The sequence below is a fragment of the Mytilus californianus genome, unplaced genomic scaffold, assembly GCF_021869535.1.
Source record: "Mytilus californianus isolate M0D057914Y unplaced genomic scaffold, xbMytCali1.0.p SCAF_3, whole genome shotgun sequence".
In the NCBI taxonomy this organism is placed as follows: domain Eukaryota; kingdom Metazoa; phylum Mollusca; class Bivalvia; order Mytilida; family Mytilidae; genus Mytilus; species Mytilus californianus.
The window spans coordinates 125895514-125910161 of NW_026262679.1; the positions used below are offsets into that span (position 1 = coordinate 125895514).

The 14648-nt window shown below is 30.9% G+C and overlaps 1 protein-coding gene and 1 long non-coding RNA gene across 2 annotated transcripts in view; one reads left to right on the top strand and one right to left on the bottom strand.

The window, feature by feature from the left end:
- The window catches only part of LOC127733754 (complement C1q tumor necrosis factor-related protein 7-like), a 44261-nt gene that overhangs the window by 9614 nt on the left and 19999 nt on the right, over nt 1-14648 (top strand). The window lies entirely within an intron of this gene.
- LOC127736108 (uncharacterized) lies at nt 2522-9059 on the bottom strand. The gene is made up of 3 exons (XR_007998803.1): nt 8613-9059; nt 3958-4046; nt 2522-2783 (listed from the first exon to the last, which is right to left on the bottom strand). It is a non-coding gene; the product is annotated as an uncharacterized LOC127736108 (long non-coding RNA).

A 14648-nucleotide genomic window follows, 5' to 3' on the forward strand; every position in this document is an offset into this window, starting at 1 on the left:
AGACAACTAACCACCAAAGTTCAAATAAAGTGGATGTAAGCAATTATAGGTAACCTGTATGTCTGTTATACTTACCACAACAATAATGGTCTTCCTGTGGATGTTAATCATTTTTTAATTAAAGTTCACATATATTTTTTAATTGAGAATGAAGAAATGACCGGAAGGCTCTTCATTATTTCGCTCATCTTTTTAGACGTTGGGCTACTATATAGTTAGCTCTAATGCAGACATTGGGAAGATGAAATATAACCCGTATTTTAGTATTGAATGTTTAATCAAACAATTGTTAACATCTAATTACAAGGGCGGTATATAACTATATTCAATGTGTTCATTATGTGTTGTAAAGATCGGATGAGATACAAGCCATACAGTATCCACATGTGTGTAAGAGAGAGAAATAAGGAAAAGTCCGCAAATATATTCTTTTCAATTAGTCTACTTCGGCGAAATCGAATATTAAGTATTATTTGAAATGTTATGCGTAATTGAATGTTTTCTTTGATACCAACCCTCCATTTCTGCTGTTAACTGTAGGTGTCATTAGTCGATCTCAAGTGTTATTGGAAAGTTCTACTAGTAATGTTTATTATCATGCCGTTGGGTTTTATCGTTTTAATCTGTTTGGCAATCATATCACATCACCTGATTCATATATTGGTAAGCCATAGTCTGTCCTTTCCATAACATTTCCTTCAATTTGCACCAGATTTATGATAGGTTAAGACACGGCTAATTTAAGTGCCTTAAGTTTATCATCCACAACCTACTTTTTTGTTCGGTGAATAACACAATATTCTTGAGATTTAGTTTGTTTTTCCGTCCCTTATAAAGGGCCAAATAATATTATTGATTTGTTTTTCGTATATATCTAGAATACTTGTTATTTCAATTTCGTATATATCTAGAGTACCTGTTATTTCAATTTCGTATCCAATCAAGACAGTATAAATGATTTGATAATTAAAACTTTTCCCGTACATATGTGATCTCTTAATTTCCAAGCCTCTCTACAACTTTATAATTATTTATTTTTTTCTCACCAAATTTGATCTAAATCCATTCCATATCCGTGTTGAACCCCTAATGCTTTTATGGGGGCCGCTTAGTTCGTTCAATTTTGATAAATTGATAAAGTTGACAGACTGTATAAAATCAAAACTGGTGAAAAGTATGTACAATATTATTATTTATAAAAACATATAAATGAAATGCAAAAGGTAATAGTTGGTTAACGTCACTAGACGAAAAAAATATGATACAGACTTGTTCCTATGTTCTTGTTCGGACACCAGAGATATTAGGCAAGATTGGTAATGTCAAACCAATATTTCTCCTTGAAGCAGACGTCTTTGGTGATAATGCTGTAAATTATAAAGGCCAACGACTTTTTCTTACAAACACAGAGGTCTATAAGGCAATAAACGAGCAGGTGCCAGTAAGAGCTTTAATTGGACTACAGAGAGTTCGAGGCGTCTGGCGAATATATTTCGACAATGAATATGACAAAAAAGATCTACTGTCCTTGGGGATAACCATAAGAACAAAATCTATAGCCCTGTACTCTAGAAACCCAAAAATAACAATGGATGAAGAACAAGATACAATGAAGGTACGAGTCAAAAATGTGCCTCTATCCGCAGATGACGATCAGATAATTAGAACTCTTGAAACTACAGCTAGCAAGTGTGAGGTAATTACTCATTTCAGGGAAAGATTAAGAATTGATAATCTCCTTACAAATTGAAGAACAGGCGATCGGATTGTAATATGCAAACCGTTTAATCCCCCGCTGCCAAAGTCATTGCAGATAGGCAAATATTGGGCAACAATCAACCACTTTGGCCAATCGTTCACAAACAGACCAAATATGAAGTGTAGCAAGTGCTTCGAAGAAAGACATTCAGCAAACACTTGTCCGAATGGATGGAAGTGTAGAAAATGTGGTCAACTAGGCCACAAGCAATATGAGTGCAATGAGCATTCGGATGGTGAATATGATGAAGATGATACATATATGACAAACATGGATGATGTCGGCAATCAAGATGTACCCAATGCAAGTGAGAATGATGAACACAACAAAGACTGTACCGATAATAGTGATAAGTCATTCCAAGAAAGTGAAGTCTATTCCCAGCGCAGGACAAAACCTCTCGTGAATACCGAGGATAGAAGTAGGTCAGATAGTGACAGGGAACATTCGCAATTGATCCTCGGTACTCAGGAGAGAAGGTCTTACGGAAAAGACAGTTCACAACAACAAAACCAAAAACCAAAAAACATAGGAAGTGTTGACAGGAGACCGGGTATCTCAAAGTATCTGACAACAAAACCTAGTCATGAACAAAGCAATACAACAAATAGCACACCAAAACAGTCAAAAACCAGGACACAAAACATTGAAAAATCTCCAGTTACTCCAACAGAGAATTTACATGATGCAACAAGAGATGAGGCTGCAAAGAAGCCGAAAAAGAAGCGCTAATTTGATATTTGTTAAATGAATTACAAAATCTAAGACTAGAATTCTTTTATTATAAATTATTAAAAAAAAATCTAAAAATATGCATTGTAAAAACCATATTCTTCACAAAACTGTATGTATAGCACTGTCTTCATTTATTTTTAACTGTATATTTTATTTGAAATATGTCTTAGTATGCTTGTGTGACATAACTGTTGAAGGTTGTCCACTTAAACTTTGCAGAATGATAGAGAGTCAAATCCATATCACTAATGAAGATCATAAACAGCCTATTCTTCATGAAATTTTTATCCTGAAAAAGAAAAAAACAAATAAAAAAATTAAGCAATTCGTATATAGGAATAACCAAAATATGTATGAATCAAAGTACATTAATGTACATGTATGTAATAATATAGCAAAGAACTTTTATTCTGAGAGTCTAGTTAAAAACATAGTAAGTTGTGTAAAGGTAGTTATTTGTTTAATAACACTGATGTCTAAAATATGTATAAAGCTATACCTTGCTATTACAATTATCTTTATAGAAGATGTAAACCATAGCGCTAAGTTAAACATGCTAAATAAAATAAAAGTTGAAAACAAATTTAACAACAGTAATATAGACATTATATAATACAAAATGTTTTTATGGTATATATTGTATTTTACTGTATTAAGTGTGTGGTTGTATACACCTTTACAGCCAAACATAAAGCGTCGTGCACGTGTAAATAACAAACTAACACGTAAACATAAATTGAGTCAACATGTGCTTATGTTTATGAACACAGGCACGTGGTTGAGAATATGTAGGTTAAGTTACAATACAATCAAATTAATGTCTTTATCATTTGATAAAAAATATCCTGAAATGGAAAAACAATTAATCCTATTTAAAAAGTCTTCCGAAAAAACCTTGACCAAAAAGTCTATTAATACGATGAGGTCAAGATATAGAGCGAACGAAATTGAAACTAGAGATCGAGTGTACCTGGAACACGGAAGTCTATTTTTTATACAAAATAAACACCATAAAAGTGATAAAAATAATCAGCATGATCATAGGTTATCAAAACTAATGCTAGAGAAGATCGATAAAATAATACATGTTAAATACGTTAAAACACGGGAAAATGAACTGCTTAAAATATCAACCAGGAATACACAAAGGATAAAAATAGAGAATAACGTGAACAAAGCGGTATTACTGGTGATAACAATCTTAGTTATTGACGTGATTGATGTAAATTCAAAATTTAAATACCAACGATTCGAAAAGTTAATAGAAATCAGTGAAGCGTATAATGTCAATACTAAGGTGAAACAAACGTTTCATCAGTATATAAACAGTCTTCTAAATTATTCTTGTGAAGAAGCAGGACTAAACGAATTTAGTTTTAAGGCAGTCAAAAGTAATAAAAAAATAATATCAAAGAACAAATATATAGAATGTGTCATTATTAATGTAAAAAAATGTTACTCACCATGTATGAAATTTAAAATATCCAACTATAAACCACCATGAGAAATTATCTGCATATATGCACGGTCAATGCTAATGGCCTACAGCAACCTGAAAAAATAAATAAAATAGTAAGTTGGGCAAATCAGCAAAAATGTGATGTAATATTCATTCAAGAAACTCATTTTATCAATTTAATGCAAAATACATTGAATAAAGAATTTGGCGAGAATCTTTTCAGAAGTGATGGTACAAGTAATTCACGCGGGGTAGCAATATGGATAAAAGATAGAATTAATTTCAAAATTATTGATGAACACAAAGATTCTGAAGGGAGATTTATTCTGATTAATATTGAAATCAATGAAAATATCTACACGCTAGTAAACATCTACGCTCCAAATAAATTAAGAGAAAGAAATAGTTTCTTCAAAACAGTTAAATCTTATATAAATAAATATGGATTAGGTCAAACAATTCTTGGGGGTGATTTCAACGACATCTGGTCATTGATAGATACAAAAAATAAAACTAAATCTTCCAAAAAAATTGATAAACCAGTTACAAGTTTAAAGGGGCTTATAAAATCATGTAAATTAATAGATATTTGGAGAAACAAAAATAAAAACCTAAAACAATTTACTTGGAGTAGGAAAGATAGATCAGAGGCCACCAGGATTGATTATTTCTTGATTTCCAAGGAAGTACTAAAAAATTGTAAAAGTTGTGATATTAGACCTATTGTTCAAAAACTAACTGACCATAATGCAGTATCTTTAAAAATCAATACTGATAGAGGAAATAAGGGGCGTGGCTACTGGAAATTAAACTCCAGTATATTAAACAATGAGGACTATGTAAATATAATAACAAATCTAATAATTAAATATGAAAAGGAATCAATTAACTGTAATGATTTGGGGATACTTTGGGATAACTTGAAAATAGAAGTGCGGGATGCAAGTTTAAGCTATTGTAAAAGACAAGCCAAATTAAAAAAAGATCAAATAAATATTTTAGAAAAACAGCTGAATTATCTCAACAAAGAAATAAATAATAGTACCCTTATAAATCAAAAATTACAAAAAGAAATTGAAAATGTGGAAAATTATTTAGAGGGCTTGTATAAAGACAAAATTAAGGGACAAAAAATAAGGTCAAGGGTAAAATGGTTTGAAGAAGGAGAAAAACATAGTGCATACTTCTTGGGACTAGAAAAGAGTCGCCAAACAAAAAAGATTATAACTGAACTATATGATGAAAATGGGTCTGCTACAACAGACCAAGATAAAATTTTAAATCTACAAGTGAAATACTACAAAACTCTCTATGAGTCCACTAACCCTTGTGATGATGATGTTAAAATGTATATTAAAGAAACAGAGCTACCAAAAAAGCTAAAAGACTCAGATAGTAATCAATGTGAAGGGGAAGTAACAGAAACTGAATGTACAGCTGCAATATTTAAAATGAAGCTAAATAAATCCCCCGGTCTAGATGGTCTAACAGTGGAATTTTATAGGCAAATTTGGAATAGCTTAAAAAATATTATTGTCAAGGTATTTAATTATAACTATGAAAAAAAAGAATTAACAAACTCTCAAAAGAAAGGTGCAATTTCACTAATATTTAAAAAGAATGACCCTCTTTCATTAAATAATTACCGTCCCATAACTTTATTGAATATTGATACAAAACTATTAGCTTATGTGTTAGCTCAGAGACTTAAAAAAGTTCTACCATCTATCATTAGTCTAGATCAAACCGGATATGTTAAAAACAGATATATTGGTTTTAACATCAGACAAATACAAGATATTATAGATTATTCTGAGAAATTTAATATAGAAGGAGCAATTCTTTTTTTGGATTTTAGTAAAGCCTTTGACTCGTTAGAATGGACATTTATGACGGAAACTCTAAAAAAGTTTGGATTTAAAACTAGTTTTATCAGATGGGTTGAAACTATGTATAAAGACATAAAGGGATGTATTTTAAATAATGGGTGGGTCTCAGGTCCTTTCAAAATATATCGTGGAATACGACAAGGGTGTCCGATTTCAGCTCTCCTTTTTGTCATAACAGTAGAATTAATGGCAATAAGACTAAGAAGTAATAAAGATTTTAAAGGAATAAAAATAAAATTAGAAGGAAAATCTTGTAATTTAAAAATTTGCCAATTAGCGGATGATACAACACTCTTTCTACAGTCAAGAAAAGAAATAAGTTTGGCTCTTAGCATAATTGAAACATTTGGAAGTTTTTCAGGACTTAAACTTAATAGAAACAAAACAGAAGGGGTATGGTTAGGGAGATTAAAAAGTTCAAAAGATAAATATGAAAATATAAACTGGACAAACAAACCAATTAAAAGCCTCGGTATCTATTTTGGGTATGACAGAAAAGAATGTCAAGCATTAAATATGGAAAAGGTGATAGACAAAATAGCAAAACTTGTAGAAAGATGGTCAAAACGAAAGTTAACACTACTTGGAAAAATATTAATAGTAAAAGCTCTTCTGTTACCAAATATAACGTACATTGCTACTAACAGTATCATAACTAAAGATTATCTACAAAATATAAATAAAATCTTATATAAATTCATTTGGAATGGAGGAAAAGATAAAATAAAAAGGTCAATAATAATTAAAAATTTCTCTGAGGGGGGGGTTAAAAATGATTGATATGGAGTCTTATATAAAATCAATACATTTAAAATGGATTTTAAAAATACTACAATCAGGAAATGCAAACTGGTCTGTATTATCAAAATTACACCTTAATAAATTTGGAAAAAACCTGCGTATTTTCAAGATGAATCTAAATAGCACAAAACTTCTAGATAGAAAAATATGGAATGATACACCAATCTTCTATCAAGAGATGATAAAAAAATGGATAACTGTAAACAATTATGAAAACAATCATCATGATCAAATCGATAATTATTTAGATATCAGAAAACAAGTAATATGGGGCAATAGATCCATAAAATTTCAAGCTAAATGTCTGTTCTTTAATAATTGGATTGATAGTGATATATTATATATAAATGACATAATTGATAATAGGGGAAATATATCAGAAGAAATAATTATTTCAAAATTAAGAAATAAAAGCAATTGGATTTCTGAACTATCAAAACTAAAAAAATCCATACCAAAACAATGGACAGACAAATTAAAAACAGAGGAATCATTCAAAACTAAAGTCCATATTAACCGAACTAAAATTAAACTTAGAGATAATAATAATGTACTAACTATCAATAATAAAGACATATACAAAATTGTACTAAGTCTAGTAAAAATAGAAATACCAACCGGTTTTTTAAAATGGGAAAGAGTCTTAAGTATAGGAAGACTAAAAAATGAATTCAAAGACTCTATTAAATTTACTTTTGAGTATCTTAAAGATAATAAAATAAAAATGTTCAGGTGGAAATTAATGCATTATATTTTGCCAAACGAGGAGCTGCTTTTCCAGTGGAAAATTTCAACAAACAATTTTTGTTCATACTGTAATAAACTAGATAATTATAATCATTTTTTCATTACATGTTCATATCATAAAACATTTTGGAAATCAATGAAAGGTTTACTTCAAAAAGTCTGTATTGATGAACATGTAATAAGTCTCCATTCTCTTGTAATAGGATACAAAATTTATGATGAGGCATATTATGCACTAAATCATCTGCTTAGCTTAATGTTCTTTTCAGTTTATAAAGCACATTATGTCTCTAATAAAAAGGCTAAAATGGTAGACACATTAAGAATTTTCAAATATGAAGTAGAAAATATAGTAGAATTATATAGTATAGCAAATATAGAGATAAGCTGCTTATTAACAAATGTGTTGAATATTTTGAGAAAAAATTGATGTCATTTTATGGTATTAAAATGCATTAAGCTAATAGTAAAAAAAAAACAGAGGCTATCAATTAATGTGTTAATGCTTGTGATACTTTAATTGTAAATGTACAATGTAAGTACCTACATGTATCTATATATGTTACGGTATGTACTTTGGGTGTGTGTGAGTTGTGTATAAATTTGTTCGCAAAAAATTAGTCCAAATGGTTGTGACGTCTTGCAGGGCTAATTTAGTTTCTTTTTCTGTGAGGCTAAACTACGTCGAAGGAAGGTGTCAGGGAAAAATGATTGGGTTGGTCTTTTGAGACTCATAATTGTTTGGACTAGCTTAATAATTCACCTCTGATATGAAGAAATGAGTACAAAATAAAACAGTATGAAATGTATGTATCAAATAGTTTACAAAAAAAAAGGACTCTATATTCTGAGCAAAAACTGATGTAATTTTATAAAATTAAGCTGGTACTATTAATAGAGCTACAGAAAGTATTTTTGCTGTAGTACCTGTACTGTAGAAAAAAGCATAGGCATGTGATGCTGTACATTGTACAATGTTGTAATTGCAAAAGTATGTATGTACCAAAGTATGTTCCTGTGGATACTTCAGATGCATTGGTATATGTAGGCGTGTGTGTGATCTTTGAATATATTGATGCTGTACCAATGTTTTAAATGTTTACAAACATTTGATAGGTAAAGGTCACGACACAATATTTATTTGGGTCAAATCAATAACGAATCTATTTAATAATTATAAATTAAGTTGTAAACACAAAATTATATTAGTACAACAACTTACCTTTTTCGAATCATTATTCCAAATTTTCAAATCATTAAATAATATATGCAAACACCAGGATTGAAAATTGTGTATTCTCAAAATTGAAAGATTGAAAAGAACGTGCGAGGTCACTGACCGCATTTCGTTTCTGATACATTAAAGATAGTATAAAAAAACCAATTCCGGAGTAAAGAATAATTTCCGTAAAAATACCGACAAACTTGTGTAATTATAGATATTGGAATATTACAGATATTATTATAAATATAAATAGTATACAAATTTTGTATTAATAAAGACTGTTTGTAACAGTAATTTATTTATTCAGATATTTATACCAATGTTATTTATTGTTAATTCTACGGAATATTCTCCCTGGATATTTAGTAGTAAATTTAGCAGGGATACTTGATGGAATGCTGTACACCAAGTTTTATTGTTAAAACAGCAATATGTGCAATAAAGAATCAATTTGAGTAAAAAAAAAAAAAGAGATATTAGGCAAATAAAAATGTGTAAGACAACTAAAAACTCAATCACTTTTTAGAAGAAAAATATTTGGCAAATGTAAATTAATGTTCAAAGGTTGTGCTTTATATTAAGCAAATGTTGCCTCCAGCGAAATAAAAATAACTAAAAGAAAGGTGTGACTTATTCAATAAGTTTTTGAAAAATTCTTTCGAAATTTTGAACAATCCAATAGATAAAAGGAACTAGCACAATATAACCGCATTAAATCTTTATTTAAACCCGAACAATTTGACCTTTTAAAATCCGACATTATCGTTCAAGGTGTCACGGTAGTATTTCCTGGCCCATTGGGATAATGATAGCCTTTTTAGAATTTTCACCACTTTCTAGCACGGCCCAAAATTCTACATACACAGTTAACTGAAGTACTTTCATTATGATATTGAAAATTAATTTGAATATGTATGATGACCGTTTACTTTTTTTTACTATCTTTATAAACCTAAGGCCACTTGTGCTTTTAAACAAAATTTAAAAAAATTCTCAAAATTCATTTTCACCTGTATGTAAAATTATTTCATATTTTTCTACACCTGATTCATCCCTCAGTTTGGGAAAGTATGTTCAGTAGATACTGTATTTTTTTCCAATCATACTGTTCAGATACATTGACTTAAGTAGGGTACACAAAAGAGCAACCTAAATTCCGGAATGTAAATACTACCGTGCCACCTTAACAAAGACATCACAAACTTGAAACCAGTTATGACACCTATGATGCATAGACTTCTTACTAGGAAACATATTACAATAAAGAATACTAGTCTGCACTTATTTCTTACCAAAAAAAATAAAAGATTATACCCATACCCCTGCTGGCAGATTTTCAATTTTTTTTCATCTTACCACTTTTACTTAAGGAGTGAACAAAAACCAAATATATAATGTTTTGAATCAGCACAGAGGTAAAACATGGTGATTCAGGAGGAATTATTGGATTGCCAACACTATTTCTAGTTAATCTGATTAAAAGAAAGAGTATAAGTACCAAATCATGAAAAAAATTAATAAAGTCCATTCCCCATTTTTACAGCATGCCTTACATTCCTTTAAGCATTTCCAGTTTTATGTAAGCAACATAACAAGATTCTTTAGATGGCATTTGACTATTATTCTAAAATCTTTTTGACAATACATGTACTAGAATATATCTCTAAGTTGGCTGTTTGTCTCTTTCTCATGTATGCATTAAGTTAAATTATGTCCCCTTACATAATCAATTTACCTTTTTGTGCTTTTCAGGGTCAGAAAATCAAAACAATTCCTGACATTCGCATAGAAAATAAATAAGCTATCTAATATATCTGATATACAATGATAATCACATTCTTTGTCCAAAAAATTGTCTTATCAATGTAAAGAAACCCCTAATGCTAACTCTATTTCAGCTAAATATGGGGGCTAATTGAATAAGTAAGGACCCCTTTACCACTGACTGGTCCCAAAAAAGCTCAAACAGGTGTCATGTTACCACAGAACTACAAATTAAACTTGAAGAAAACTAGTATAGCTGTACTTGTGTGGAAAAAATAAAAAATTATGCACTTTATGTATTTCGGTAAAAATTATAGGATGTACAGGCAACTAAATTATGTCGAGTCTCAAATCCAGTGGTTGCACATGTGTCAGACACTTCGAAAAGTTAAAGCGAGCATTATAATTAAGAAATTATTGCAAGTTACATTAAATTTATAAAGTTCTACTTTCTAGGTAAATTTTGACATTAATGCCCACAGATAAGGCAAAATTTGCAGAATCAGCTATTTTCACTCCTATGGTTGGAATTTAAGGGCTGTTCTTAATCTAGTGGTCCTTAATCAAATTTTTATTGATAAACTTACAAAGTGAATAGGTAAAAAAAATACCCTAATTAACTTAGTGATTATCATATACATACCAGTTAAGGTGGCACGGTAGTATTTCCTGGCCCATAGGGATAATGATAGCCTTTTTAGAATTTTGACCACTTTCTAGCACTGCCCAAAATTCTACATACACAGTTAACTGAAGTACTTTCATTATGATATTCAAAAATTAATTTGAATATGTATGATGATCGTTTACTTTTATTGCTATCTTTATAAACCTAAGGCCTTTTATGTCTTTTATCATGCAGTGAATACAACTTTCTCAAAAATTCTCAAAAATTCATTTTCACCTGTATGTAAAATTATTTCATATTTTTCTACACCAGATTCAACCCTCAGTTTGGGAAAGTATGTTTAGTAGATACTATGGAACGCCACAGCTGTCTTATGTGGAACTCTGATGTTACTTTATGTTGTTTTATTATTACTTGATGATATTTTGTCTTTACTTAATATGGTTTTGACATTACGTAATGATGTTTTGATATAACTCAATATGGAATAGTCATTACTTAATGATATTTCGATATTACACGATATGGTTTCGTATTGACGTGATATAGTTTTGTCATTCCTCAATATGGTTTTGTCATTACTCGATGTGGTTTCACCATTATTTAATGTGGTTGTGTCATTAGTCAATGTGGTTTTAACATTATTTGATGTGAATGTGACTTAACGTTATGTAGTTGTTTCATTACATGATGTGGTTTTGTTATTTTGTAATGATGATTTGCCTATTCTTTATATGGTTTTAACATTACGTAATGATGTTTCAAAATTTGACGATTTTACACTACATGATGTGTTTGTTTCATTATTTGATGTGGTCCTGTCATTCTTTGATGTGGTTATCCCATTACTTGATGAGGTAAAACCACGTGACCAATTCGGAAAAAATATGTTCTATTTTTAAACAGATTTCAATATATCGTTTGTTTAATGTGCTTTGGATGGGTATCGCTATCCATTGAGTTAAAGTTCAAATTAAAGTTCGAGTGGTTGTTCAGAGTTATTTGGTATGAAAAAGGGGAACGGCAGACAATAATAAGAAAAAAAGTATTCAAAAGTTTACAGTATTTCGGACATAATTGGGATATCCCCGAACCACTTGGTCCTGTTGTTTTTATCCTAAGTTCTCAAACGGAAGCAGTATTTTTGTAATAAATTTGTAAAATATTCCACGAAACCCTGTGACTCGCCTGATATTGCTGCTGTAAGTGTAAAAGCGTCATGTTGGTCGGCTGTACATTTATATATAATACATTAATCGGTAAAAAAAAAATTTTTTAAAAATGTTTTTCTGTAGATGCTTTTTCTTGAAATTTAGGAACAACTCCTAAGCAAGTTTTAAAGCACTTCATGGAGGTTTACAAATGTATCATGTCAAAACAGTTTAATTCGGTTTTATTTAACTTAAACAAAACTGTATGGTTTTCAACAATGAGCAAAACCCATACCCTATAGTAAGCTATAAAAGGTCCCGAAATGAAAAAAGTTAAAATATTGAAACCTAACGATCTATAGATAGATAGATAGATACTTTATCTTCTAAAAACTAAATACAAGTTTACAGAGAAACATACAATATAAATACAGATACAATAGTCGAGGTAAACAAATACAGTATGATATTCTATAAGTACAAAATTATGATGGCATACATGTTTAGTAACATGTATAATGAAAGGTTAAACTCAATAGAAATTAAAAAAAATGAAGATGGAGACGCCGACGCCACAATCGACGACGAAATATAGGTTTGTTGTTTCTCACTGCCCCTACATTGATGTCGCAGGCTCGACACAAATCAAAAGACTTGAACTTTATTGTTAACAAATGAAACACTTCAAATCAACTCACACTAAAGTTACAGGGAAACGGGGGGAGGGGGGCTCGGACTAAGCGACAAAGCATCAATACTATAAAAAAAGAATTCTCCGATTTTATTTTAAGCGTAAATGATCATTTGAACTTATACGAATATCAATCTTTTATTTGTAATCAATTGAATTCCCTGATCTACCTCGCACTAATTGAAAGATAAACTTTTTGGAATATCTGTTTCACATGTGACGACGGACATGTTCCAGTGGTCGTAACCATAATACCGTCATCTTTTCCTTGATGGTAAACTACCAAATAAAACCAAATCACTGGGTTTGTACTTTCTCAAATAACACGACGGGTGCCTTTATGGAGCATCCGAGATCACCCCGAAGGATTTATATTACCCAGTCATACCGATCTATTGAATCAGCCAAATGAAACTGTTTTGTATGCCACCGCAACTAAAGTTGGGGGGCATATTGTTTTACCCCTGTCCGTCCGTCCGTCCGTCTGCCCGACCGTCCGTCTGTCCGTCCCATTATGGGTATATAGTTATTCCGCATAACTCCTCCTACAGTTTGAATCCTAGGAAGTTTTCTCTTTACTGTCTGTTTGTACATATATTGAAGGTGTGCATGTGGTCAGGGTTTTTATTTTTATTATCTTTTGCTCTTTTGGGAGATAATTGAACGTTTTTTTGTCATTTTGGGGGTATAAGCGGTTAAATGAGTTGAGTGCGGGAGCATCACTTTGTCTAGTTTACATTTTTTTCTCGTGTTGTGCTGTTACACAACTGTAACAGTCCGATGAAAGATTAGGATTTAGCGCTCACATACATGTTAAACTCCGCCACGTGCACTTTTTTTATGTACCTGCCCCATGTCAGGAGCATGAAGTTCAATTGTTGTCGTTGTATAAATGTGTGTAATTTTTTTTTGTAGATTGTTTATTTATAAATAAGACCGTTTGTTTTTTCGTTTGAATTTTTTCACATGGTGCATGGTGGCCTTTTGTAGCTGACTATACGGTGTGTTGAAGGCTGTACGGTTGCCTATATCTGATTTCTTACATCCACTGCATATAAACTCTGGTGGATAGTTGTCTCATTGTCAATCACACCACATCTAACTTTATTTCAACTTCTATGTTGCGTTTTGTATACTGTAACATTGTTTATCTTTTGTACGCATACCCCGGAGCCCTCTTTTCGGAAGCCCGAGCAAAAGTCCTTGTTCCGCGATAGAAAATTTAATTACGAACTCATATAAGATAGCTCGAATTTCAACTCAAAATCTTAATTAATCTAAATGAGACGTAAATTCGAATCTTACTCAAACTCTACCTCAAAAGGTGACTCAAATTTAATGTTGTAACTAGAACTCTACCTTTATATGTGACTCAAACTCGAAGTCCAACTCGAAACTCAATGCTAACTTAAACTTTAATTCTAATAATGACTTGAATTCAAAATCGAAGACTAACTCAAAGTTTAACTCAAACAGTAACCCCGAACTTTAATTTGAACTCTAATTCGATGGATGGCCACACTCATCCAAGGCACAAACAACATGGAAATCTATCTAAAAATAGAACAGGTTTTTCCGAATTGGTCACGTGATTTTACCTCATCAAGTAATGGGATAACCACATCAAAGAATGACAGGACCACATCAAATAATGAAACAAACACATCATGTAGTGTAAAATCGTCAAATTTTGAAACATCATTACGTAATGTTAAAACCACATTGACTAATGACACAACCACATTAAATAATGGTGAAACCACATCGAGTAATGACAAAACCATATTGAGGAATGACAA